Source organism: Mustela nivalis, assembly GCF_964662115.1.
Source record: "Mustela nivalis genome assembly, chromosome: 12".
Lineage (NCBI taxonomy): Eukaryota > Metazoa > Chordata > Mammalia > Carnivora > Mustelidae > Mustela > Mustela nivalis.
In genome coordinates, this window is record NC_139031.1 from 35,857,641 (window position 1) to 35,883,083 (window position 25,443).

The 25,443-nt window shown below is 40.9% G+C and overlaps 1 long non-coding RNA gene across 2 annotated transcripts in view; it reads right to left on the reverse strand.

The window, feature by feature from the left end:
* Positions 1 to 21,107, reverse strand: part of LOC309845318 — a 41,418-nt gene extending 20,311 nt beyond the window's left edge. For both annotated transcript variants that reach the window (XR_014301208.1, XR_014301209.1), the window contains exons 1-2: positions 20,830 to 21,107; positions 3,726 to 3,789 (exon numbers count right to left, since the gene is read on the reverse strand). This is a non-coding gene — a long non-coding RNA (uncharacterized lncRNA). The remainder of the gene's footprint in view (positions 1 to 3,725; positions 3,790 to 20,829) is intronic.
* Positions 21,108 to 25,443: the final 4,336 nt, after the last annotated feature.

The following is a 25,443-nucleotide window of genomic DNA, read 5'->3' on the forward strand; positions in this document are numbered from 1 at the left end:
GGTTTACTCTAGCTTAATGAGCCAAATTCTTTGAGCCAACAACTACCTTCCTTACAAGTGCATAAACAAAATTGACCATATTTGTTATGGGAAAAGGCAGTCCAAAGACATGGTAATGACTGCCTACTGTGGAATTTTCATCTCCTGCAGAAATTTATAGCCCCATTCACCACCACATCATATGCCTCCTAGAAAAAGAAGCAATGGGTATTTCATTCCTGTCTAGAAATTGATGTGTAGCCAGGGGTAACATGTGCACATTCACATCTGCCTCAAGCAGCGTGTAAAATGTGCCCATGAATCAAAGATTCTCTAGTATTTTTAAATCACAGAAAGTCAGAACTAGCTGCAAAAGGCAGGCTTTGGGAGTTGGGCTGCACTTCCCTGAAATATGTGTCTTGATCTTTTGTTGATCCATTTCCTGGACTGGAAGTCCTCTAGAGGTTCTTTTGACTCTAATGTTATATTTGTGGACCAGCCAAGTTCATTTAAGGAACCTGCCTAAGCTCTGTTAACTATGTGCTGAATCCTTGATGTCAGATGGTATTTTTCATGGGTGCTTTGGATTATGACACACAGTGTACACAGTAGGATATTACAATATATCTATGGCTGGCAAAGAGTCATCAAAACTAGTTGAAAAATAGGAAATAGTTGCATGAAAAGAAAACATTTAAATAACATGTCTAGCAAAGACCACTAGCAAAGACCAAAAGTCGCAATTTCTATTTTCCCCTATTTCCTTTATATTAGAACTTCTGATTTTAAACAGCCATCTGAAACAAAGATATTTCTTGGTAGTTTGCTGGTAGATATGGTCATTTGTCTAAGCTCTAGCCATGAGATATAAGCAGTAGTGTTATGTGTAGTATCTTGGAAGAGTCCTACTGGCTTAAATGCAGACAAGATGGCTGAAGCACAAGAACCATGAACCTGAACCATGAGATGGCACTTGCATACCAAGAATAGCAGGCCAACAATATAGAGGGGACCTTGATCATAGATACACGGATGCTGTCTCTAGATAGTCAGCCCTGAACTATCTCCAAACTTCATTTGACAGAGAAATAAATGGCCGTCTTGTTTATATCACTACCATTTTAGATTTCCTGTCACCCACAACAGAATTAATATTGGTGACAAAGCAAGAATATTTGTAACCCATTTTAATAAAGTTATGTAGGTGTGTATGCATACATGCATGTGGACATGTGGTATGTTAGGTCCAGCCACCCAGCATCCACTCTCCCATTTTTAAATCATTCTTATTTCCTTTTATTGAACTGCCTCTCTATCACTGTGTGAGGTCATGATGGGTGGTCACGAACACATTCTCTCTTTAATGGACCCAAGGGGGGTCTCTAGAGTCTCCTTTCATCCGGTTCTTCTTTTCACCTCCCTGTTTTAGGGAGAGGGAAGGCGGAGTGTTCTAAAGCTCAGTCCTAAGTCCTCTCCATTTCTTGACTGTGCTCTCCCACAAAGGAATTTATCATCCACATCAGCATCTGCTACATCTATAAACAGAGGGTCCACAAAATACATCTTTAGCCTGAACCTGTCCATTGAATTCTATACGCCTGTATCAGTCAGGACTCTGGCAGAAATGAGTGATATGTTCAGACTGGCACAACTTAAGTGTGTAGACAGGATACAGGGAAATTAAAAGAGGTAGAACAGTGTTCTGTAATTAGCAAGAATGCAGCCAGAACCTGGAAAGACAAGGCTTGCAGGGGAAGGTGTCTGATGAGAGCTGTGACCTTTGGTTCAGGGACACAGCCTTTACACAGCAATGAGGCAGGGATGAAGCCAAGAAAACAAAGACAAAAGTCACTCCTTTTCCTCTTTTGATCTCCTGTTAGTGTACCCCACTGAACTAACCTGATCTGAAGCCAGAGGCAAAGGAAGTTTTGTTGATGCAGGTCACCCTCCCAGGGCTACAAGCAGGGTGGAGGGAGATCTGGAGGCAAAGACAGAAAATGTGTGGCACAACCCATATATCTGGTTACCTACTTAACATCTTTTGATGTCTCAAGGCACCTGAAATTCAGCATGACTGAGAAGAAACCACTCATGCAACCCCTCCCAAGATTTAGCCAATCTGGTCATCTTTCACTGTTCCCAACTTAGGAAATGACACCATTAGCAATGTATTTATGGAACCAAAAACCTGGAAATTATGCCTGGTCCCTCTTGCCCTGTCCATTCGTACTCAAGTCTATCACCAAGTGCAGCTAATTTTATGTAGCCTAAATTCCACAAAACAAAACAAAATAAAAACCATTCTCTCCTAGTACTTTGATTCTTTTTTTTTTTTTTTAAGATTTTAATTTTACTTATTTATTTGGCAGAGAGAGCAAGAGAGCACAAGCATGGGGAAGAGCAGAGGGAGAGGGAGAAGCAGGCTCCCTGCCCAGCAGGGAGCCCAATGCAGGGCTTGATCCCAGAACCCTGAGATTGTGACCTGAGCTAAAGGCAGGAGCTTAACCATCTGAGCGACCCAGTTGCCCCCAGTACTTTGATTCTTCAGAACAAAGGTGCAAGCCAGGAATGCAGGCCAGGCCAAGACCACTAGATCCCTGTCAATTATTAACCCTGTTCTTCAGGCTCTCTTCAATCTCATGAGACTCCTGGATTCTTCCCACAAAGCTCCTTTTTGGTCGATTTAGTGAGAATTAGTTTCTGCTGCCTCAACAACAGTCTTAATGAATAAAGTAAAATGTTTAATTAGGAAGCTGAGAAAGTACTCTCTCCGAAAACATGTCCTCACTCTTTACAACTTACAAAACAGTCTGAAACTGTTCTCTATCTTCAGCTATCTTCTCCAAAGACAGGCATTAAAAGATAATTCTGTAAATTAAAAAATGTAAAGCACAGCTATGTATAATTCAATCACAGCATGGCCCATATGTTACCAATGGGCATCTCTCAGAGTTTTCTCTTTGGGTCTTTTGTCTCCATGTTTTCTACCATAAGCACTTACTACCTTTGTAATTGAGTAAGTAAACATTATCTTAAAAAATAAATAAATTATAGTGTACTGATGCTGGAATAATAGTAAAAATGCTTTAATACTGCATAACAGGCACATAGCAAGAAAGCAGCTACTACAGAATTGTATTAAAAAACAAAACTAAGATTTGGGTGTTTTAGTGATATACACACAGTGGCTGAGCTCATTCATTCAACATGTATCCATATATTGAGTGTCTGTTTATACTTCCTTACTTATACTTCAAATAGGCTAATTGTTGGACTCATAGACTATACTTTCATTATATGTCTATGTACAGAACATAGTCTACACAGGTCCTACAGATATAAATGAAGGAAGATTTTCATTTTTAAAACACTTCTAGTCTTGTGCAAAGTGACACAAAGTATGGCATGGGAACCCTTTGCATCAGAGTCACCTGTGACAGTGGTTCAATGAAAATGCCTAGGTTCTTCCCCAGGAACCAGAGAAAATGACAAAGTGAAGATGAGATTTAAGCCTGATTTTTTAAAAATTATTTTTATTAACATATAATGTATTTTTTTGCCCCAGGGGTACAGTTTTAAGCCTGGTTTTAAATGATATAAGGAAATAAGAAATTAACTGGCCAAAGAAACAAAGATCTGGCATTCTAATTAGTATAAGACAAAAAATATTTAAGAACATAATTCTAGAGCTTCCTAATTTAGTAACTTGTAAATAATGTGTCATAATAACAGTATTACAGACTTACACTTCTGCTACCAAGACAGCACACATGCTTCAGTTAAGAGCTGAATGCTGGGAGTATTCATGGCCTGAAAAAGTAATTAATATATTTATTAATTATCCTCCTGTGCATACTTCCAACAGCTTAATTGTTTGACAGACTGTACCTTCATTATAAGTCACAGTGACCAATAATAAACTGATTTTTTTTTAAGATTTTATTTATTTGTTTGTCAGAGAGAGACAGAGCGAGCGCACTTCCAAGTGAACAAGCAGGGCAGCAGGCAGAGGCAGAGAAAGAAGCAGGCTTCCTGCCAAGCAAGGAGCCTGATGCGGGACTTGATCCCAGGACCCTGGGATCATGACCTGAGCCAAAGGCAGCAGCTTGACCGACTGAGCCACTCAGGCATCCCAATAAGCTGGGTTTTTATAGCTTTCTTCAAGTTAAAAATGCTCATATTTCACACCTGAGAAAAGTTCCACTTATTCTATACTAACATTGCCTTTGAGTTCATAAAACATCAAGAAAACCTACGTGTAAGTTGTTTTCCAAAAATCTGCAACCAAAGTACTAACAAAATGATTACTTTAAAATCATAGCTCCCATGCTGCTTTTACCTTGCCTTAATTGCAGTTAACTCATTCATCCATTCATCTGTTGATTGACTGATAGATTGAGTCATTCACTCAAACATTCATTTACACAGAACACTGTATACATGTGCAAGAGACTGGAGAGTCAATGATAATTAAATCCTTCCTTCAAAAAAAAAAGTTTGCAGATAAGTTCACAGATAAAATGAAGATGAGAGGTAGTATATAATAAATGCCACCAACTGAAACATGCAAAGTACTAAGAGGACTCAAAGGTGAGAAAGCTGGCTGCCACTGGGTTTCACAGGAGAGCTTTGCCACTGACAGGTCAGATAATGAGGGAGTAAAACTGACAATCTCAGCAGTTGGATATAGGAGTGGAAGAATCAAGCAGATGCTTGGAGCCTGCGTAGCAACAACAGAAGCCAAAAAGAGGAACAGCTTTTTAATGGGGGGAAAATGAGTTGTTTAGGACCAAGTCTAGCATGTTGCTGGGATATCTAATGAGATATGAAAGCAGGGAATTAGGAAAACTAGTCTCTGGCTCTGGAGAGGGTACAAGGCTGAATATCATGGGGTCAAGGATGGAGTCAAGGCTCATGGCCAACCCAAGTTTTGTTGTTAAACCTCTTTGATCTTTGGCGGCCTCCTCTGCAAAGTAAAAATGCTGTGTTAAACCCAAGGTCCCCAAAGCATGGTACACTTCAGGATTTTAGATGGTCCACAGAGAAACCTCATTTTACTATTTTATATTTATTTTCAGGTGTTTTCCAAAAAAAATATATTGCACAAGAAAACCCTGATTTCACTGACATTATTTCTTTGGCTAAATGAAGAAAAAAAGGCATCTTGGTTTTTAAGGAATACTAAAATATATTGGCAATAGTCTGATAAGGTACAAATTGTGAAGACAGTTTGCAAATGCTAAGTTTGGGAAGCTAAATTTGGGGTTGTCTAGAAGGTGTTTAGTACTAAATATTCCTAAATTCTATCTAAAATCATAGGTTTGATGGTATTTCCATAGGTGGAAGTGGAGGGCTAGACAAGATTGACAAGAAAGAGTATGTGAAATGAGAAAGGGGCTCAGGGCAGAGCCTGGAGGATCCTGCACTGAAGGGATGAAGAAGGGAGCTGGAAGCAGCATGGGGCAGTCCTGTCTGAAGCCTCAGTTGGAGGTGGGGGTGCTGTAAGTAGAGAAGGAGGCAAAGAGGAAAGGCAAGGAGCTGTGCCTCTGTTCTTAACTCTTGGAAGTGAGATACAGGGAGATTCTACTGTGTAGAGGGAGCAGAATGTGGAGGAGACAGCCAGTTACTTGTACTTCACATGCCAAGCAGAAGTACTCTGATCCTATGATTCAGTAAGCTGAGAGAAAAGGAGGGTGACATTAACTGCACAGAGTAGAACAACAAACTCAGTCACACTTTGACTCAAATGTCCCACACTCTGTGTCTGCACCTACTCTTTTATGTGTGGGCAATTCATTCGAACTGACATTTAACTGGTGTCTAACCACTTCCAGAAACTATTCAAAGTAGTGGGGACTTAGAAATGGATGAAATACAGTTGCTGCCCTAAAGAGCCTACAGTGTGGAAAGGAAGGCAGACATGCTTACAAATAAATTAGAACTCAGTGTGAAGGGTCCAATCATAAAAGTACATTCAAGGAACAGCAGTACGAGAGAAGAGAAAGTGTAAAACTCCACTCTGATGAGAATGGGAGAAGAAAAGGCGACAGTCAGAAAAGACTACCCAAATATAGATGACCCTAAGTCATAAAGGAAATTTTACATTTCCAAGCACTCTAAGATTTATTCATTCAAACAATATTTATTGAATGCCTATTACGTGCCAGGCACTATTCTAGACACAGAAAGTAAGAGTGATTTTAAAAACTGAAGAGAAGGGATGAACAGAAAGTAAGAGTGATTTTAAAAAATCCCTGCTCTTATGGAATTTACAAGCTAGTGAGGGAAGATAAGTAACAAATCAGCAAAAAAATAAATAGTATGTGAGATGGTGATTAAGTGCTATCAGGAAAAAAAATGATAGGAAGGGAGGTTAGAAAGGGTTTAAGGCAGCATGAGCTGTTATTTTTCTTACTCGTAAGTTTAAGACATGCGTGAGCTGTTATTTCTTAAAAGAGTATTCAGGAGAAGCCTTAGTAAAAACAGGATCTTTGAGCAAATCCCTGAAGGAGGAGAGGAAACAAGCCATGTGGATTGAGAGGAACGGTATTCCAAGAAGCGAGAACAGCAAATGCAAAGGTTCTAAAGTGGAAGCATGCCTGGCATGTTTGAAAAGCACTGGGCAGCGTGAGCGGGCACCAGGGAACCACAGAGAATAGGTCAGAGAATTAATAGAGGGCCAGATCAGGCTTGAATATTTTAAGAGTGAGATGCTTTAGAAATCTCATCCAGGTAGGTATGTCCAGGAGACACTGGGCTCTTTGAATCCGGAGTTGAGGTAAGAGGTCTGAGCGGAGCACAGATGGTCCACAGACGGTATTTAAAGTCATGAGCCTGCATGAGACCACCAAAGGAGTGAAGATAGATGGCAAACACAGGTCTGTGGACTAAGCCAAGAGCTTTCCAGTGTTTGGAGATCATGACAATAAGAAGGAACCAGGAAAGAAACAAAAAAGAAACAGTGCGAAGGGAAAAAAGGGAAGCCAGAAGAGTACAGTGCCCTTAAAGCCCAGGGAAGAATAGTCTCAAGAAGGAAGGGGTGATCAACTGTGTCACATAGATTAAGTGTGGTTAATGGGTCGAATAAAAGGAAGACTAGGAGGTGGTCATTGAATGAGCAGAGTAGAAGTGCTTATTGATCTCAACAAGCCAAGTTTTGGTAGATTGGGCAAGCCAAACTGGAACTGGGGAGCACAGACAAGTCTTTTGAGAGTTTTGCCCAAAAAAAAGATGCAGAAAAATGGAACAGCTGCCAGAGGGAGATGTATGGTCAAGAGGGTTTTTAAAATTTAAAGGTTGTTTTTGTTGTTTAATAAGGATAGCACAGCCTGTTTGTATATTAACAGGTATGATCTAAAAGAAAGAGAAAAGCTGGTAAATAAGAGAAGAAAACTGCAGAAGCAATGGGTCTGAATAGAAAAAGAAGAATGATAGACAACTATGCATAAAAAAAGGTTTGGTCACTGACACATTTAAACTAATAGAAAACCCCCAAACAATCATTCATATGTTATTCCTCAACTCAGGTTTCCTCCATGGTCACAACTGCTTGTGTGTATGTTTTTTGACATTTTTGTGTACGGTACACAACTTGTTCCTTTTTGGTGTGGTATTTATATACAGGGCTTGATCAATGCAGGGAAAGTTGCTCTTTCTTGACAGCCCTGAATCATACCAGTTTCTCTAGTAGAATGGTCAAAGGGCCTCTATAAATGAAGTTTGTGTTAGTTTTAGGAAACCTTAATTAGGGGAAATTTCCATTAACATGGAAGGGAGGGATGTGTTTATTTCTGTGAATTGGGAATTGTCTTGAGGCTCCTCTAGTCTTCACTTCCTTCCCCCATCAGAAGCTTCCCAGAGCCTGCATAGCATATACAAGGAAGAATCACATATCAGACACAACAAACACAGGGATCTGACTACTTGAGGGACACACTAGCATTGCGATATCTAAGAGAGGTTTGTTCTTTTCAAATCAGTTTCTTGAGAAATTTGATGCTAGTATTGCTCAAAACATCCATTCATACCCTATGGCATGTAGAAAAAATATTCAACCTTACAGCAAGGAAATTGGGGAATGTCTAAAGGAATTTATAGCCAATTCTATTGTTGAGGTTTTTAACAACTTTTTGGAAATCTAATTTATATACCATAAATTCACCCATTATACAGTTATGTCAATGACTGTTGATAAATCTAGAGTTATGCAATCATCACCAAAACCCAGCTTTAGGACGTTAGGATGTTTCCATCAAGCCATAAAGCTCCCCAGGGCCCATTTACATTTAATCCCCACTACCCTAGGCAACCACAGATCTTATTTCTATGCCTAGAAATTTTCCTTTTCTGGATATTTTCTTTAAATAGGATCACACAGAGGTGCCTGGGTAGCTCAGTGGGTTAAAGCCTCTGCCTTCAGCTCAGGTCATGATCCCAGAGTCCTGGGATTGAGCCCAGCCTCGGGCTCTCTGCTCAGCGGGAAGCCTGCTTCCTCCTCTCTCTCTGCCTGCCCCTCTGCCTACTTGTGATCTCTGTCTATCAAATAAATAAATAAAATCTTATTAAAAAAATAAATAAATAGGATCACACAGCATGTGATTCTTGTTCCTACCTCTTTCACTGAGCATTATGTTTTTGAAATTCATCCATGTTGCAGCAACTATCAGCACTTTGTTTTAACATATCACTGAATAGTATTTCATTCTATGGGTATATCACATTCTGTTTATCCATTCACTAGATGATAGTCATTTGAGTTTTTAGTTCGGGGCTATTATGAATGCTATAAACATTCACATGCATGTCTCTGTGTGGATGTTTTATTTCTGTTGAATAAGGGTTTTTAACTGTACAATTCAATGGTTTTTAGTACAGTCACCAGAACTGTGTAACCATTGTCACTATCTAATTGCAAAATATTTTCATCATCCCAAAAAGAAACCCTATACTCATTAGCAGTCACCCCTAATATCCCCTTCCTTCCATCCCCTAGAAACTACTAGTCTACTTTCTAACTACAGATTTACCTATTCTGGGCACTTTATATAAAGGAATCATACCATGTGGAGCTTTTTGTGACTGACTTCTTTCACTTAGCATAATGTTTTCAAGATTCACCCACATCACAGCATGTGTCAGTGCTTCAGTCCTTCTCAGTGGCAAAAAAAAAATGCCAGATTCTTTGGATACAACACCCCTTATCCCTACGATGCGATGATATACGCATCGGGGTTGTTTCCACTTTTGGGCTATGATGAATAATGCTGCTATGAACACCTGTGCACAAGTTTTTGCATGGACATATGTTTTCAATTCTCAGTGCTCTGGGTTATATATCTAGGAGTAGACTTGCTGGGTCATATGGGACCTTTATATTCGACTTTTTGAGGAGCTGCTAAACTGTTTTTCAAAGTGGCTGCACCACTTTACATATCAATCAGCAATGTATGAGGGTTCCAATTTTTCCACAAGCTCACCAACACTGTGAACTGGAAATTCACTTGTTACCAGCATAAAAGGGGTTAAGCAAACCTGTGATTTTTTTTTTTCCTACGTGAATAACACAGCGACATCCCTGGGTTGATCTTCCAGAATGAATGGCTGGGTTACTCCTACAACTAAGGAGAGAACACTCTCAAATGCAGACAGTGATCCAGGGCTAGATCTCAGAAAAAGACTCCCTTGTAGTGAGCTAATCAAATAATAACATCCTCATAGTAATAGCTACCCAACAACAGCCTTGCAACTTTCCAGAAACTGCTTATTAAACCTCAGGGCATTATATGTACTTCATGATTTCCCTACCCAAATGAGTAGTTTCACTAACAAGTTCTAACTGGTAAGGTAGAACTTTTGTCTCATCCAGGGAGGAAATCTGTGAAAAGAAATGAAATGTGTATGTGTATATACATACATATATATACTACTACAGAATTCAGCATTGTTTTATTTCCCACACTAAAATGTCTAGGCTGGGCACCTGGGTGGCTCGGTGGGTTAAAGCCTCTGCCTTTGGCTCAGGTCATAATCCCAGGGTCCTGGGATCGAGCCCCACATCGGGCTCTCTGCTCAGCAAGGAGCCTGCTTCCCCCTCTCTCTCTCCCTCTGCCTGCTCTCTGCCTACTTGTGATCTCTGTCTGTCAAATAAATAAATAAAATCTTTTTAAAAAATTAAAAAAAATAAAATGTCTAGGCAGAGAGCCAAAAACCTCAAAATAAGCTTTCTTTCAGTGCAAATAAATAATAATGAATAATTTAAAAATAGTTCATTATGTTGAATTATAATCAGTAATACCTAAGTATGAGATTGTTATGTTATATATTTTATATACCGTTCAATCAACTGCTTTAATTACAATTTTAGTTATGTTTTCTATAATAATAAAAGAAAAATATCACATGTCACTAGTGGATTATAACAACAGGTAGAATAATGTTAAGTAACAATGCATCCTTGAGTGTGAATCCATAGGAAAAATTTACATATATCATAGTCTAAGAACACTTTAGAAAATACCACACCAATATATATTTGAACAGAGTTGTAATACTATGCAAGTAAACTAGTAAACAAACCAAACACCCCCCTACTTGATGAAAACAGCAATTCAATGTCAGCAAAAAACTTTGCCACGCAGCGAGAGAAAGGGAAAGAATAAGAGAGAATAGAGGGAATCTAAAAGATAAAGTCTCAGGTATCAAATCCTAGAACAAATAATCTTAAAAATGTTCTCTTCTCCAGATATGCTTCATAACTCATATTTATATTAATGTACTGTAATCTGTATTGCTATATTTTTATTCATTTTCATTGATAATTGGAATTATTAAACTTCTTTTCTTAGTGCTTAGCAAATGCAAAATGTTAGCAAATCCAACCTTAGAATGTATCATGGAAATGGCCCATTTCTGACAAACATTATGTCCACAGGGCTTGTATCAAATGACTATGTTTAAAAAGGACAAAAGTGTTCCAAAGGTCCTCTGACCAACAGTATAACCTCATGTGTTGTGTACCACAGGCACTCAATCAATAGAGGAAGAAAGACTGGAGAATCAGCTAAGCACATTTACAGAAATCAAAGATTATCCAGAAATCATGTGGGTTTTTTTTTTTAAATGAACAGAGACATAAAAGGGCTATCCTTTTTTAATCCCTTAGAGTCAACCAGATACAGGATTTAACCAATCTCAGAATATATTCCTCTTCTGAAGTAGAGAAATAGACCCCATTATAATAATGTCATTCATACCATATCATGCCAGGACAGCAGATGAGTCATTGGGGGGGCCCCTACCTGAGAAAGGCCATGTCAAACCTGAACCAGCTCTTCATGCCTTCCCTGCAACTATGTCAAGGGACTGTTCTGCATGGCCTCAAAGATGGTAGGAGGAAGAGCATCTGCCACACCACCTGCTGTTTCTGCACAGAAGAACCCCCCTCACCCACCCTGGGCTACAGCAGAGTCATCCAGGAAAAATACCCTACCCTCAGATGTGAGCATAAAGGAATGGGTGGCTATTTAAGGCCTTTTACTTTGACTCACTGTACCCCTAAAAGTCGAGCTCTCTTTTAAGAAATTAGTGCCAAGAGGGCTCAATTCTGATGACTGCCTGAATTAAAACCTGTTACAACTAGGGAAACTGGGGTAAGCTGCTCCTGCCAGTATAACCCTGGAGGGCTTCTATCAGAGATACCAGTATTAACATAAATGACCCTGTTCTAGCCTGAGGCTAGATTTGGGCATGTGGGACACAGAGACTTCTGAAATTCCCCAAAGTCCCTTGGGATGTGGCCTGCTTTGTTCCTACCTTCCCCTTGACTTAATGTGACTGACCCTCATAATCCTTCTCTTTGAGGATTTTCCTTTTCAGCTTCCTGCCCCAGGAGTCATCGTAGAATAATCAGTTACTTCAACCATCTGTAATAGCTATCTCTCTCTCTCTCTCTCTCTCTCTCTCACACACACACACACACACACACACTTAACAGAGAAAATAAAAAGACCTCAAAGACCAAGCTGCAATGAAAATGGCTTAGACAACCTGAAGACCCATGATACTAAAAGGTATAATAAAATCATTCCTGAAATATTTAATGTAACTAATTGCTAATACTGAAGATGCCAGGAATTCATCAGTGTATAAAAAAGAGATAAAATCCCTACTAGGGGAGAAAATAAAGGAGAAAAAAAGAATAAAGATGGGGCATTGAGTGGACTGCAGTTGTCAGGGAAGATTTCACTGTGGAAATGCCACATTTGAACAAACACCGGAAAGAGATGAGTGAGTCAGGCAGCACCAAGAAGAGCGTTCCAAGCAGGAGGGCAGCAACTGCAAAGTCCCTGAGTTGGGACCGTACCTGGCATGTGCAAGGAGCGGCAGGGAGGCCCATGTGCTGGCATCAGAGTAAGCAAGCAAAAGAGAGGCAGAGAGAATGAGGTAAGGGGGGGGGTGCAGTTCATATATAGGGTTTCTTGGGGCCACGGAAGGACCTGGGTGGAATGGGTACTCACTGGAGCATTTCAAGCAGATGAAGGACCCTGTTGAGAGCACTTTGTGACTGGTCACACACAGCACTCTCATAGTTGGCCTGACGGTACCAAACTGAGAAGTACAAGTGAGTACTGGAGAAGAGAAAAAGAAGTCAAATAGGCTGAAGAGTACTAGTGGACTAGCGCTGGTGGTGAGGGATGTTGTGATAAGGAGCACAGGAAAGAACATAGCGTCCACATTTGTTGGCAAGAAATAACAGCCATCACTGAGATGGAGGGTATATGAACACAGGTGTTGGAAAGCATTCACATTAGAGCCAAACTCCCAACCTATCTCAATAACCCAGAGGGTTCTATAGCCCAGAAAAATTATAATTTGGGCTCATAAACAAAAGGTTAAAATATGACCAAAAGATTTACTTTATTATATCATGAGGTCACATGATCTTTGGGAAAACACTGCCAGATGTGTCCCACCACTTGTATTATCTGTGTCCCACACTAGCAGCTGCTTTTAATTAAAACTGTAAGCTGCTTTACACATAAATATCTTGGTGAAATATTAAGCACCCATTTTATAATCAGCCCTTGGAGTATTTCTAAACAGACAATATATAAAGGAAGAAGACAAAGAAATTCCAAGGTCCCGTGCTGGGTAAACACAGAAACTGAGAGATTTCTGTATAGCAATGTCAGACCAACTGACCAATAAGCACTGGCTCTTGTCCGTGAGGTAAAGTAGAGGATCTAGGACATAAAGCCCCTGGAACAGATGGGGGTGCTGGATATTGTGATAAGGTGTCTTTGGGAGGGGCTTATATCTTCTCTGCTTATTTGATTCCCAAAGAAATATTCACTCACTGTGATTTTTTTTTTTTTTTCTAAAAATGACAAGGATGAAGTAAAACATTCTTCTTCTCTAACGCCTCTAACTACATGAAGTCACAGTTAACAACCGGATGTTTCTTTTAGACTTTTTTCTGTGCATATAATTCCTTACTTATAAACACATATTTTATATGTTTCCACATTAAACACAGAACAAAGTTATTTCAACAATGAAACTGTAGGTATTCTTTACATACTGTTCTACCCTTTTCCCCTTACTTGCCTCTTCATTGCTTTTTCTCTCCAGATTAGGTTGTATAGATCTGTCTCACTCTTGTTTTAACAGATTTTTTTTAATGTGGTAAAATATACATACAGTTTAGCACATGAACCTGTTTTAAGTGTACAATTCAATCATGTTAAATACACTTAGAGTATTTTGTGCCTCATGCCTAAGAGATAGGTCACACATGGACTTTGGAGTCAGTCTGCCTGGGTTCAACTCCTGGTTCCCAGACAATCAGCTCTGTGGCCTGGAGCAAGGCAACAGTTTCTACATCTATAAAATGGCAGTAATACCACTATCTATCTCATAGGAGTGTATCAAGTGTATATCAATACTTAAAAGTACTCAGAAAAGGGCCTAGCATTTGAGAAGATTTAACTATGGAACAGATCATATTGATAATAAGTATATATCCTAATATATCTAACCAGTTCCCTAAAAATGGCCAGTTAGTATATTTGGGGGGATAGCTCCTCAGAGGCAGCTGGAAAGGTGGGAGGGCCACATTAGCTGAGCTCTGGGACAGAGGGTGCTTTTGGCACATACTGGAGAGGAATAGTAAAGGTCAACATGCTACAATGAGCGGGGCGGTTCTAAACAAGGAAGAATGCCCCCATCCCAGCACAGAAACACAACCTTACCTTTTCATACTACATTCCTATTTCCTGTAATTTTTTCTCCACAGACTGACTTGCACCCAAACAAAATGATAAATGTAGAAGTCTAGTTGATGTAGTTTTGTTTGTAATAGTAACTGATGGGAAATAATCCAAATGTGCTTCTCCACATGGGACTAAATAATTATTAAAGTACATTCATACGGGGCTCCTGGGTGGCTCAGTGGGTTAAAGCCTCTGCCTTCAGCTCAGGTCATGATCTCAGGTCCTGGGATGGAGCATCTCATCGGGCTGTCTGCTCAGTGGGGAACCTGCTTCCCTTCCTCTCTCTGCCTGCCGTTCTGCCTACTTGTGATCTCCGTCTGTCAAATAGATAAACAAAATCTTAAAAAAAAAAAAAAAGTACATTCATACAATGGCATGCTATACAGTGGTTTTAAAAGATTGAGAAACTGCGCATGTACTATTAAGAAAAGATTTCCAATATATATTAAATGGAAAAAAAAAGTTTAAAGTGACATACAAGGTATGCTAGCATTTCTGTAAAAAGGAAGATGGTAATTAAGAAGCCACATTTACATATGGCTTTATTTGTGTATATGACATAGGAAAATAAATGGGGCTACCTGGGAAAGGGTTTACAGGCAGAGGTGAAAATGTGGTGGATAGGATTAGGGTGGCAGTCAGAATTTTTAATATGTGCCTTCTTCTAACTTTTTAAAAAATATTTAGAATCCGTAAATACCATGGCTTTTTTTTTTTTTCTTTTTGAATTAAGGAATGAGGTAGGCTTTTCTCCAGCATTTGTGGAAACTGGGACAAGAATAAAAATACAGGTCTACAAATGTAAAAGCTATAAATCAAGCTAACAAACTGTTAAATAAAATATGTTCTCTTCCCCTACCTTGATAAATAAACTTTCTTAAAGACAAAAAAGATAAATAAGGGCAAAATTTGAAAGCTGACATAATAGGGTTGCCTGGGTGGCTCAGTAGGTTAAAGCCTCTGCCTTTGGCTCAGGTCATGATACAAGGGTCCTGGGATCGAACCCCACATCAGGCTCTCTGCTCAGCAAGGAGCCTGCTTCCCCCCATCTCTCTCTGCCTACTTGTGACCTCTGTCTGTCAAATAAATTTTAAAAATCTTAAAAAAAAAAAATAGAAAGAAAGTTGGCAAAATATAAAACACATAGAATTAAAAATTATTATTATGCATATCCACATAGCTGAGCAATGGTTTGGTGAAGTTTGGAAGAATAATAAAATAAAACAAAGTTTAAAAATTTATGAAGTAATTTTTGAAGATTTATTTATTTATTTGAGAGAGAGAGAGCGGAGGGTGGGGCAGCAGGAAAGGTACAGAAACTCAAGCAGGCTCCCCACTGAGTACAGAGCCTGACATGAGGCTCCATCTCAGCTCCATCTCAGGATCATGGTCTAAGCTGAAACAAGAGTTAGACACTTAACTTAACCTACTGAGCCACCCAGGCATGCCCACAATATATTTTATATTTATTCTATACATCTTTTTCTTGCACATCATTTCAATATAAACATACTATGTAGTCATAGTCAAGATTTTTAAATAATTTGAGTGCTACTGACAGTAATAACAAATTAGAAATCTTTCTTGAGGGCGCCTGGGTGGCTCAGTGGGTTAAGCCGCTGCCTTTGGCTCGGGTCATGATCTCAGGGTCCTGGGATTGAGTCCCGCATCGGGCTCTCTGCTCAGCAGGGAGCCTGCTTCCCTCTCTCTCTCTCTGCCTGCCTCTCCATCTACTTGTGATTTCTCTCTGTCAAATAAATAAATAAATAAATCTTAAAAAAAAAAAAAAGAAATCTTTCTTGAGTATTTAAAGTTTTTAGGGTTTTTTTCCCTAAATTAGTTTGAATTTGAAGAAACCATTCTGCTAAAGCAGAAACAACTGGAATTTTTAAAACCTTTTTAAAGCAGTACCTACACTGGAAACAAACTATGACATCTGATCTCATGTTCAAACATTATAATGGGGTCTTTACTGTAGAAATGATAACATAATATTTAAATTTCTCCTATAAATCAATAGCACTCAGTTGCCCTTCTCCTCATCTCTCAATGCAGATCTATATAGTATTTCTTAAATTCTTCTCATTTCTAATTTTTAAATGTTAAGATATTATAAAGAAAACTAGAAATAGCATACTTGCTGCAATATCCTACTTCAAAGAATTCAAAATCTTAGAAATTGCCCATGTCTTTAAGTATGAATACCAGGTTTCTATTAAATTGGGAGACAACATCAGTTAAAAAAAAAAAAAAAGTAAAAATGCCCCTGTAGGGTGCCTGGGTGACCCATTTGGTTGGGTAACTACCTTTGGCTCAGGTCATGATCCTGGAGTCCCACATTGGGCTTCCTGCTCAGTAGGAAATCTGCTTCTCCTGCTGACTTCTCTCCTCTCATGCTCTCTCTATTTCATTCCCTCTCTCTCAAATAAGTAAATAATTAAAAAAAAAATGCCCCTGTAATCCTTAAAAACTCAGTCATTATTACAGAGATTGATGATGTGGTGAAAAAGGAACTGTGAAGTGCACTGACACAGGTGAGGATGTGGTCAGTATATGCAGGCAGCAACAAACCATTCTTCTTTCAAAGTACCTCAAATCATAATAGAACTGAAGAAATAATGGCAAACAAGTTTCTGGAACTGCTAAAACCACCAAGGAAAACCCAAACCAACCATCTAAGACAGATGGAGACAGATGGATAGGGCTAGGCAATAAAACTTTTCTAAAGAGAATGACCAGGGAAAGAAAAATCTCCAGTCTCAGAAGAGAAGGTAATTAATCCAATTATTTCAATGAACTTGAGCTTCTTGCAACAATGTTTCTAGAACATTCATGTGACTGTGATCTTGACAGTATGCTCATTTATGTATAATATAGCAGCAAGGATCTGATATAAAATTACAATATTCTAAGCATACTTTATTAAAATGCTTTAAATAGAGTAAGAATTTTATATTCCTATTACTCCTTTACTTATTACTCATCTTAAAGTTAACTGGGTAAGAAAAAAATGGTTATTTGGGAGCAAGAGGAAGAAAGAAAATGAGGGAGACCACCTATATAAAAAGAGGTTTGGATGAGGTGAGCACTGTTTGGACTGATTATCAGGGTAGACCTATATTCATTCATAATCCCTATGCTCACTTCTCATAGCACCAGAATCACATTGGTGCAAAGGCCTTTTTATTTGATTGCCTCACAATTACACCATAAGCTTACAGATAAGGATGGTGACCACTGTGTTTTCCACTGTGTCTCCACCAATTACACAGGGTCTAACAGACAGTAGGTACTGGTAAATGTTAACCGGCTAGGTGGATGGATGGATAAATAGGTAAGTAGGCATGTGGGTGGGTTAGCTCATACGTCAAAGGTGTTAGGGAGTTGCACATCCCTTGGCTACAGTAGATAGGAAAGTTTCTTCATATCCATGGGAAGTTGGACTACCAGTGCTACAGCCACAAACATCTCTCAGATACCATTAACCTCTCCAAGGTGTTTACCTAATAGGTGTTTACCTAAAGTCCAAATATTGAAAGATAAATCTTAAAAAAACCAAACCTAAAAACTGGAAATCATAACAACAGCAATCAGACAAGGAAAAGAAATGAAAATGTAAATGTACCTCCTTCTCTTAATTGGCAATACCTTTCAGAGATAACTCTGGTCAGGGATTTGCTGCCAGGATGCCTGGGTAGCTCAGTATTCACAAATCTATCAACATGATATACCACCACATCAATAAGAGAAAAGATAAAAACCATATGACTATATGATCATTTCAACAGATGCAGAAAAAGCATTTGACAAAGTACAACATCTATTCATGGTAAAAACCCTCAGCAAAGTAGGTTTAGAGGGAACATACCTCAATATAATAAAGGTCACATATTAAAAACCCACAGCTGGGGGTTCCTGGGTGGCTCAGTTGGTTGAGCTTCCAACTTTTGGTTTCCACTCAGGTCATGATCTCATGGGTTGTGGGAGCAAGTCCTGTGTCGGGGTCCATGCTCACTGGAGAGTCTGCTTGGAGATTCTTTCCCTCTGCTCCCCCGACCCAACTTGCATGCATCCTCTCTTTCTCTCTAATAAATAAATAACTAAATATTTTAAACAAAAAATAAAAACTCATAGCTAACATCATACTCAATGAGGAAAAGTGAGAGCATTTCCACTAAGATCAGGAACAAGACAAGGCTGTCCATGCACACCACTTCTATTCAATACAGTACTGGAAATCCTAGCAACAGCAATCAGACAAGGAAAAGAAATGAAAGGCATCCAAATTGGTAGAGGAAGCAAAACATGCACTATTTCTGGATGATATGATACTGTATATAAAAAACTCTAGAGTCTCCACCAGAAAACTACTGGAACTGATCATGAATTCAGTAAGGTCACAGGATACAAAATCAATGTACAGAAATCCATTGCATTTGTATACACTAATAAGGAACCAGCAGAAAGAGAAACTAAGAAAACAATTCCATTTATAATTGAACCAAAGAAAATAAAATACCTAGTGATAAACTTAACCAAGGAGGTGAGAGACCTGTACTCTGAAAATGACAAACTACTGATGAAAGAAACTGAAGACAACACAAATGGAAATATATCCCTTACACATAGAATGAAGAAATAGTGTTAAAATGTCCATACTACCCAAAAACAATCTACAAATTTAATGCAATCCCCATCAAAGTACCAACAGCATCTTCCACAGAACTAGAATAAACAATCCTAAAGCTTGTATGGAACCGCAAAAGACCTCAAATAGCCAAAGCAATCTTGAAAAAGAAAGAAGCTGGAGGTATCACAATTCCAGATTTCAAGTTATAGTATCAAGCTGTAGTAATCAAAACCATATGGCAATGGCACAAAAACAGACACATAGACCAATGTAACACAACAGAGAGCCCAGAAACAAACCCACAATTATATAATCGATAAATCTTCAACAAAGGATGCAAGAATATGTAATGGGAAAAAGTCTCTTCAACAACTAGGTACACCTGGTTATTCATTTTGTGTAGTAAGAGAAATGGCTCAAGATTAGAATATTTATGGATTCAGAGGTGGTATCAAAAGGGCCAGCCTTTGGTCAGGGGCATGGGAGGAAAAATATCAGAAGATGGGGGACAAAGAGGTCTAGGAGAGAGAATGTAGTTAGACATACAGGCAAAGGCACCAAGTATTAAGATCTGTGTATCAAATGTTGGCATCCACCAGACAGGGTCTATCATAGAAAAGGCGATAAGCAATCAAGTAGATAGAACAGCCAGGCCAGTTGATGCTTTTGTCATCAACACTGGGATCAGTGCTGGCATTTGGCCACAGTGGCAAAGATGGAGGTAAATATCTGGGCCAATAGCATGGACTTTCACTAACCAAGACCGATCTTGCTACTGGTCATTCACTTTGAATGTAAAGAGAAAAGGTCTAAGGTTAATTACTGGTACTGCTGAATGTCCACCAACAGAGACCACCACCAAGCCTCTGATAAGGCATCATACCCCAAAGAGATTAACTAGCTAACTTGGCAACAAACTAACTACATTGGGCCCCTTCAATCCTGGAAAAGCCAGCAGTTCAGGAATACATGCATGTTCTGGCTACAGATTTGCCTTTCCCACCTGTCGGCCCCAGTCAACACCCTCAAGGGCTTCGAGAATATTCCATCCACTGGTAAGAGATCCCACATACCAATGCTGTCAGATCATGGGACCACGTCACAGCAAAGGAGGAGCAGGAGTCAGCCCATGATCCTGGGATTGCAGCACGTGCCGCATTCCTCGGAAGGAGCCAGCTTGAGAGTGTTGAAACTGCCTGCTGGAAGCACCAGGTCAAGAGCATGACGCTGAAGGGACGGGGTACCAATCTCTGGAATAGATTATATTCCCAGGATGGAAGAGCTTTATATGCTATCTCCAAGAGAAAGAAGAGATGGACCAAGAAATAAAGAGTGGAAGCAGAAGTGGACTCACATGCCACTCATCTCAATGACCCGGCCACAGGGGCTGTCACTCCTCAGTTCTGGGCTCTGCGGGGTTGGGAGACCTAGCACCCTGAGCAGCCACACTTTTGCCAGGGGACCTAGCAAGCGTCACCCAGTCATCTTAAGCTCCCTGTGTCCAGGAACCAGCAGGAGGGAGAGAACTTACTGCAGTAGCTTACTTCTCATCATCAGAAGGAGGTAGGCCTGTTGTCACACAATGGGGACAGGCAGGAATATAGGTGCAGCCCCCTTGGGCACTTAGGTGTAGCTGCTCCAGCTTAAGAAGGGCGTGGTGACCAGAACCTCGGGCTTCTTGGGGATAAAAGTGTAGATAGGTCACAGCACCACGGAGGCCACTGAGGCCAGCAGAAGTGGTAGCTGAAAGCGAAGGGAACTTAGAACCAACAGCAAAGTAGGAAGACAATGAAGAGCCGTTCGTCTGCTCACCGCCCCCTTCCAAGTCTCCCTCAGGAAGAGAAGCCCACGACGCCATAGAAGAGCTGAGAAGAACGGCACTGCCAGTGGGTTCGGAAGTGAGGCTCCTGCGCTGGGAGAAGATGGTAGTCACAGAGCCGTGTCACCCACCTCCGCTTCAGCACTGGGAGTCCAGTCAGCAGACAGCCTCCGGCAGTCCCGTCTTCGTGCCGCCCACGGACCCTGAGCGAGACTGGCCTGCCGCGGAAAGCACGGCATGGCAGCCCCAGGCCGGAAGAGGCGGTGTCAGCCCAGAGCTCCTCACGTGATTGGCTGCGGCTGGGTAGGCCCGCCAGCTGCTTCCGCCCCCTTCCTTCCCCGGGTGTGGGTCAGGAGTAAGCCTTGAGCAACCCAAGCTCCATCTTAGCGTTTACACCTGCAGAACGTACCTGAAACGAGGATTGTATCAAGCACAGCAGGAATTCTTTCGAGTCCCCTTTTTTGCCTTCTCCCATCAGCTTTCTTCTTAAATATTAACTGTTTCAGTTTCCTCTGGTTAGAGCTTACCCAAAGCACTCTCTCTCTCTCAATGCTTAGGCCACACAGCCCCAAGTGGGTCCCAGACTTCAGGCCCAGCTGGCAGAGAACCCTTGGGCTCCGCAGCCACAGAGCCCTCCCCCACCTCTCCATCTCGCTAAGTGTATTTCTTCTTTTTCTTCTTCCGCAGTCACTGTCAATCTGCGGGAGGATGGAAAACTCTGGACACTCACATGTTATATTTTTGGGCCAATGAGACACATCCTATCCATGCAAATTAGTGCGAACAGTTTAATAGAGTACCCGGAAAGGTTCTTGCGTTTTAAAAAAGTGACTATCCACAGAATGCCTCTCTAATGGAGAATTTCCGGCAACCTTATTTAATAAGGTTGAGCCTTCCCTATATCCTTCCAAATGCACCATTACTTTGCCTGCATGCAGCCCCTTGGCTCCCTGAAATACCTAAGAGCATTAAAACAACAAAAATAACAAATGACTGAGTTCTTATTACATGTTAGCCATTGGGCTGGGCCTTTTACATTCCTTTAAACCCCACACCAACTTCATTTCAGATAAATAGCTGAGTCTTGGAAAGCCTAAGTGGCTCCCCAAGGCATGCAGCTTGGAAGTGGTAGAGAAAAAAATGCACTGAGCTATTTTGACTGCAAGCGCCCAGCCCACTGGAATTGAAGGAAAGCCGCTCCCAGCTGGCACACAAGTGCGGTGCCATTAGCAACAGCTCAGCAGCACGCCACAGAAATCAGCACACACTTTGTTGTTGAATGATGTTCAAAAGGCATTTTTCACCATTTAGGGTCTGAAATAATATACCAGACTGTGAAGAAAATGTTTGGGTGGGACATTCTTGGATCGAATTTCCAAAATTTCCTGTTAATTTTCATAACACGCTTTAAAGCGAGAATGAAGCCATCTACATGTATGAGTGCTATGAGTTAGAAAAAAGCCCCATTCCCCCGCCCTTTTGGGGTGGAGCGCTGTTATTTAGCAATTTCACTAGATATTAGTGATGGTCAGTTGTTTTAGAGGAGCACTCAGATGGAACAAAGATGCCATGGTCTCAGCCCTCCAAGGAACACAGTGCTTGAGCCCCAGTGAATGGGTTTGGTTCACTAACAGTTGAGGAGACACAGCCAAAGTGCCTAGAAGCCACCTCCCCTCCAGTTCAACATTGCCTTTCTTTGCGAATTGCAGTTCATCCAGTGGTGAGAAGGAGAATGTAGAGAAGTGATATTGGGGTCCATTACACAACCATTTCAGTAAGTACAACCCCCTGGTATCTCCTTGTTTAAAGTGGCAGAGATTTAGGAGCAGGTAGAATGGCTGTGATCATGGGACTAGTCAAAATATTTCAACCATTATTGCATACTATGGACCCAGAGAGGCCAAGTACAGGGGATTCCTGGCAGTAGGCGGCAGGACACTACAGCCTTGGGGTGGCCTGGTATGCACCAGGCAGATTTCCCCAGAGGACGGCAGTCCTTCTCCCAGAGGGGCTCATGTCTGAGCCTACTCATAGCATCACTGATGGTGAGAAGCAGAGGGAGGATGGGAGACGTATAGGACAGCCTCAGGCATGCTGGAGCCTTGACCAGTTACAGAGCTATTTTCCTCTAGTGCTGACCAGGGCTCCCTAGGGCTGAGGCGGCTGGAGTGATAAAAGGGCATTCTGGGAGCTTTAGCCAGTGTCTATTTACCAATTGATAAGGAGAATTTCTTTTTTAAGGTTTTATTTATTTATGTATTTGAGAGAAATAGAGAGAATGAGCAAGGCAGGGAGGAGCAGAAGGAGAGGGAGAAGGGAGCTTGGGGTCATGACCCGAGCGGAAGGCAGACACTTAACCAGCTGAGCCACCCCGGAGACCCAGGAGCTTTTAATGTTGTACTAATGCACACTGCTGTACTGGTAGCAGCTCTGGAGGTGACACATGGACAGCACATGGCAGCTTCCTGGACAACACTGGTGTTATGATCAGAAAAATCCTTGAGCTACTGATCATTTCTTCCAGGGACCAGTGTTGTTCAGGAGCTCTGTGGATGCCTGGGGACTGACTGAAAACACTCAGCTAAAACCTTCCCTATGGGCAGAAATATCCAGGGCAAATGTAATCCAGGGCTATGTCTTTCTTTTCTTTTCTTGTTTTTATATTTTATTTATTTGACAGATAGAGATCACAACTAGGCAAAGAGGCAGGCCGAGAGAGAGAGGGAGAAGCAGGTTGCCCACTAAGCAGAGAGCCCGATGCGGGGCTCAATCCCAGGACCCTGAGATCATGACCCCAGCCGAAGGCAGAGGCTTAATCCACTGAGCCACCCAGGCGCCCCATATGTCTTAATCTCTAAGTAAACCTGAAACCTGTAGGATCCAGGACATGCCTGTCATTGTATCAGTTCCTTCTTACAGACCAGCGATGGTAAATCGGCATCATCTCAGTTGAGTGCTGGTGGCTACCTGATGCACTGTGTCAAGTGGGATTCTAAAGTTACACCCAGTCTTTGAGAGAAAAAGTCCCATTGATAGAGTACTGGTGACATCTTTTAGATCTAGGCTTTCTTTTCCCCCCAGCTTTTTGTGTGTTTGTCATGGCTGCTCGTTGCCACGTAGTAAAGACTATAGACACCTTTTCAGAGTAATACTCATTGAAAAAGAAAATTAAATAAAAAGGAAATCAAATATGTTAAATACAGTTAACTAAAAACTCTAGGAAGTATTTAAGATACAATAATATATGTGCATCTTGATTATTGTATTCAACAAGATCCAGTGGTGAGCCCAGAAACCATTGAATTTTGAAATACTAATGAGTATAGATGATATTTTGAGATGTCTACAACAGCTGATTGCACTATGAATATATCTGTGGTTTCTATCATCAAAAGCACTGCAAATTCTACAACGATGTGTTGCCTACATTCATGGTGGAAGGAAATGCTATGCTTCAGTTTAAGGTTGGTGAAAATAAAGACGTCATCTTTTCCCATTCATGTTCAGAGACTCTCTGAATTCTAAATATGGATCTCTTGGGAGAGGGCTCAGGGACTCCAGGTTTTTAACCCATAACTGAGACAGCCACACAGACCCATCTCCTGGTCTGTCATGTTTTTCTCTAGGGCATCCAAGACCAGAATTCACTGAAGTCCAGAATTGTGCACACCAGTATTTAACACCTGTTTACCTAAATACATATCATTCCATGACTCTGGAGGGTAATAGTGGTGGGGCGCCCAAGTGTTCTGGTTTTCATCATGGCCCAAATCATGGTCCAATTCCCGGGAAAACAGAGAAGTCTCCCTATTCTCTACAAAGTTCAGGTTGCCCCAAGGCCCACGGAATGGAACTGCAGACACCCAAGGATTCAGGTACTCTCATGACCTGACAGGTCCCTGTTATGGTTTGGAAGTCTGGAGGGCATCACCAACTACTCTGGGTGTGGTTAAGCAAGAAGAGAAGGGACTCCAATAGAATCTGTGCTCTGGATATGGCAGTAAGAGCTCATATCATGGAGAGGAATGGCTGGCACATCCTTCTTAACTGTGTAAGAGTTATACCTTCTTGCACGTTGATGGATTTATAATTATCTCCTGGTAAAAATGAAGACCAAAAACAGACCATTTTCCAGACAGAGACCTTTAAATAAAAATCAGCAGTAGACTTTCACAGTGGTGTGAGTGTGGTAAATCAGGACTAATACTTTCACAATATGAAATGAGACTCAAATTCATCATTACCATGTATTATATTTGAATTGTAGCTATTATTTAAGAGGAGGAAAAAAAGGAAACATCTTCTACCTGGGACATCAAATGGTGCTGCTGTGAGAGATTGTCAACCCAGCTTTCTGGGATAGTTGCCAATAAACACTCAGAAATTTTGTTGCCTCTCATCAAGCCCCTCTGAATCTCCAGAAGCAGTTGTGGAAAATATATGCTCAGGCCTTGACCTCTGAGCTGTCTGTCCAACATTTTATTCCTTGACCTCAAGTTTGCTTGAAATCACCTGCACCATTAAGTTCCCCCTTCAGACTGTTCATTTGACTATTTCATTCTCTGGGCCGTGAGATATCGAAGACTTGCCCAGCAGTGTGGCATTCAAGACCGCAAGCCCCATTTGGCCTCCCGTGCTCTGAAGACTCTGTACTAGTTATTAACAATAGCCCCTAGAAGTCCAGAATTGGCTTTGTGTGAGCTCTGCTTTTGCCTTGAGGCTTGCTGACCACTACCCATCCACCA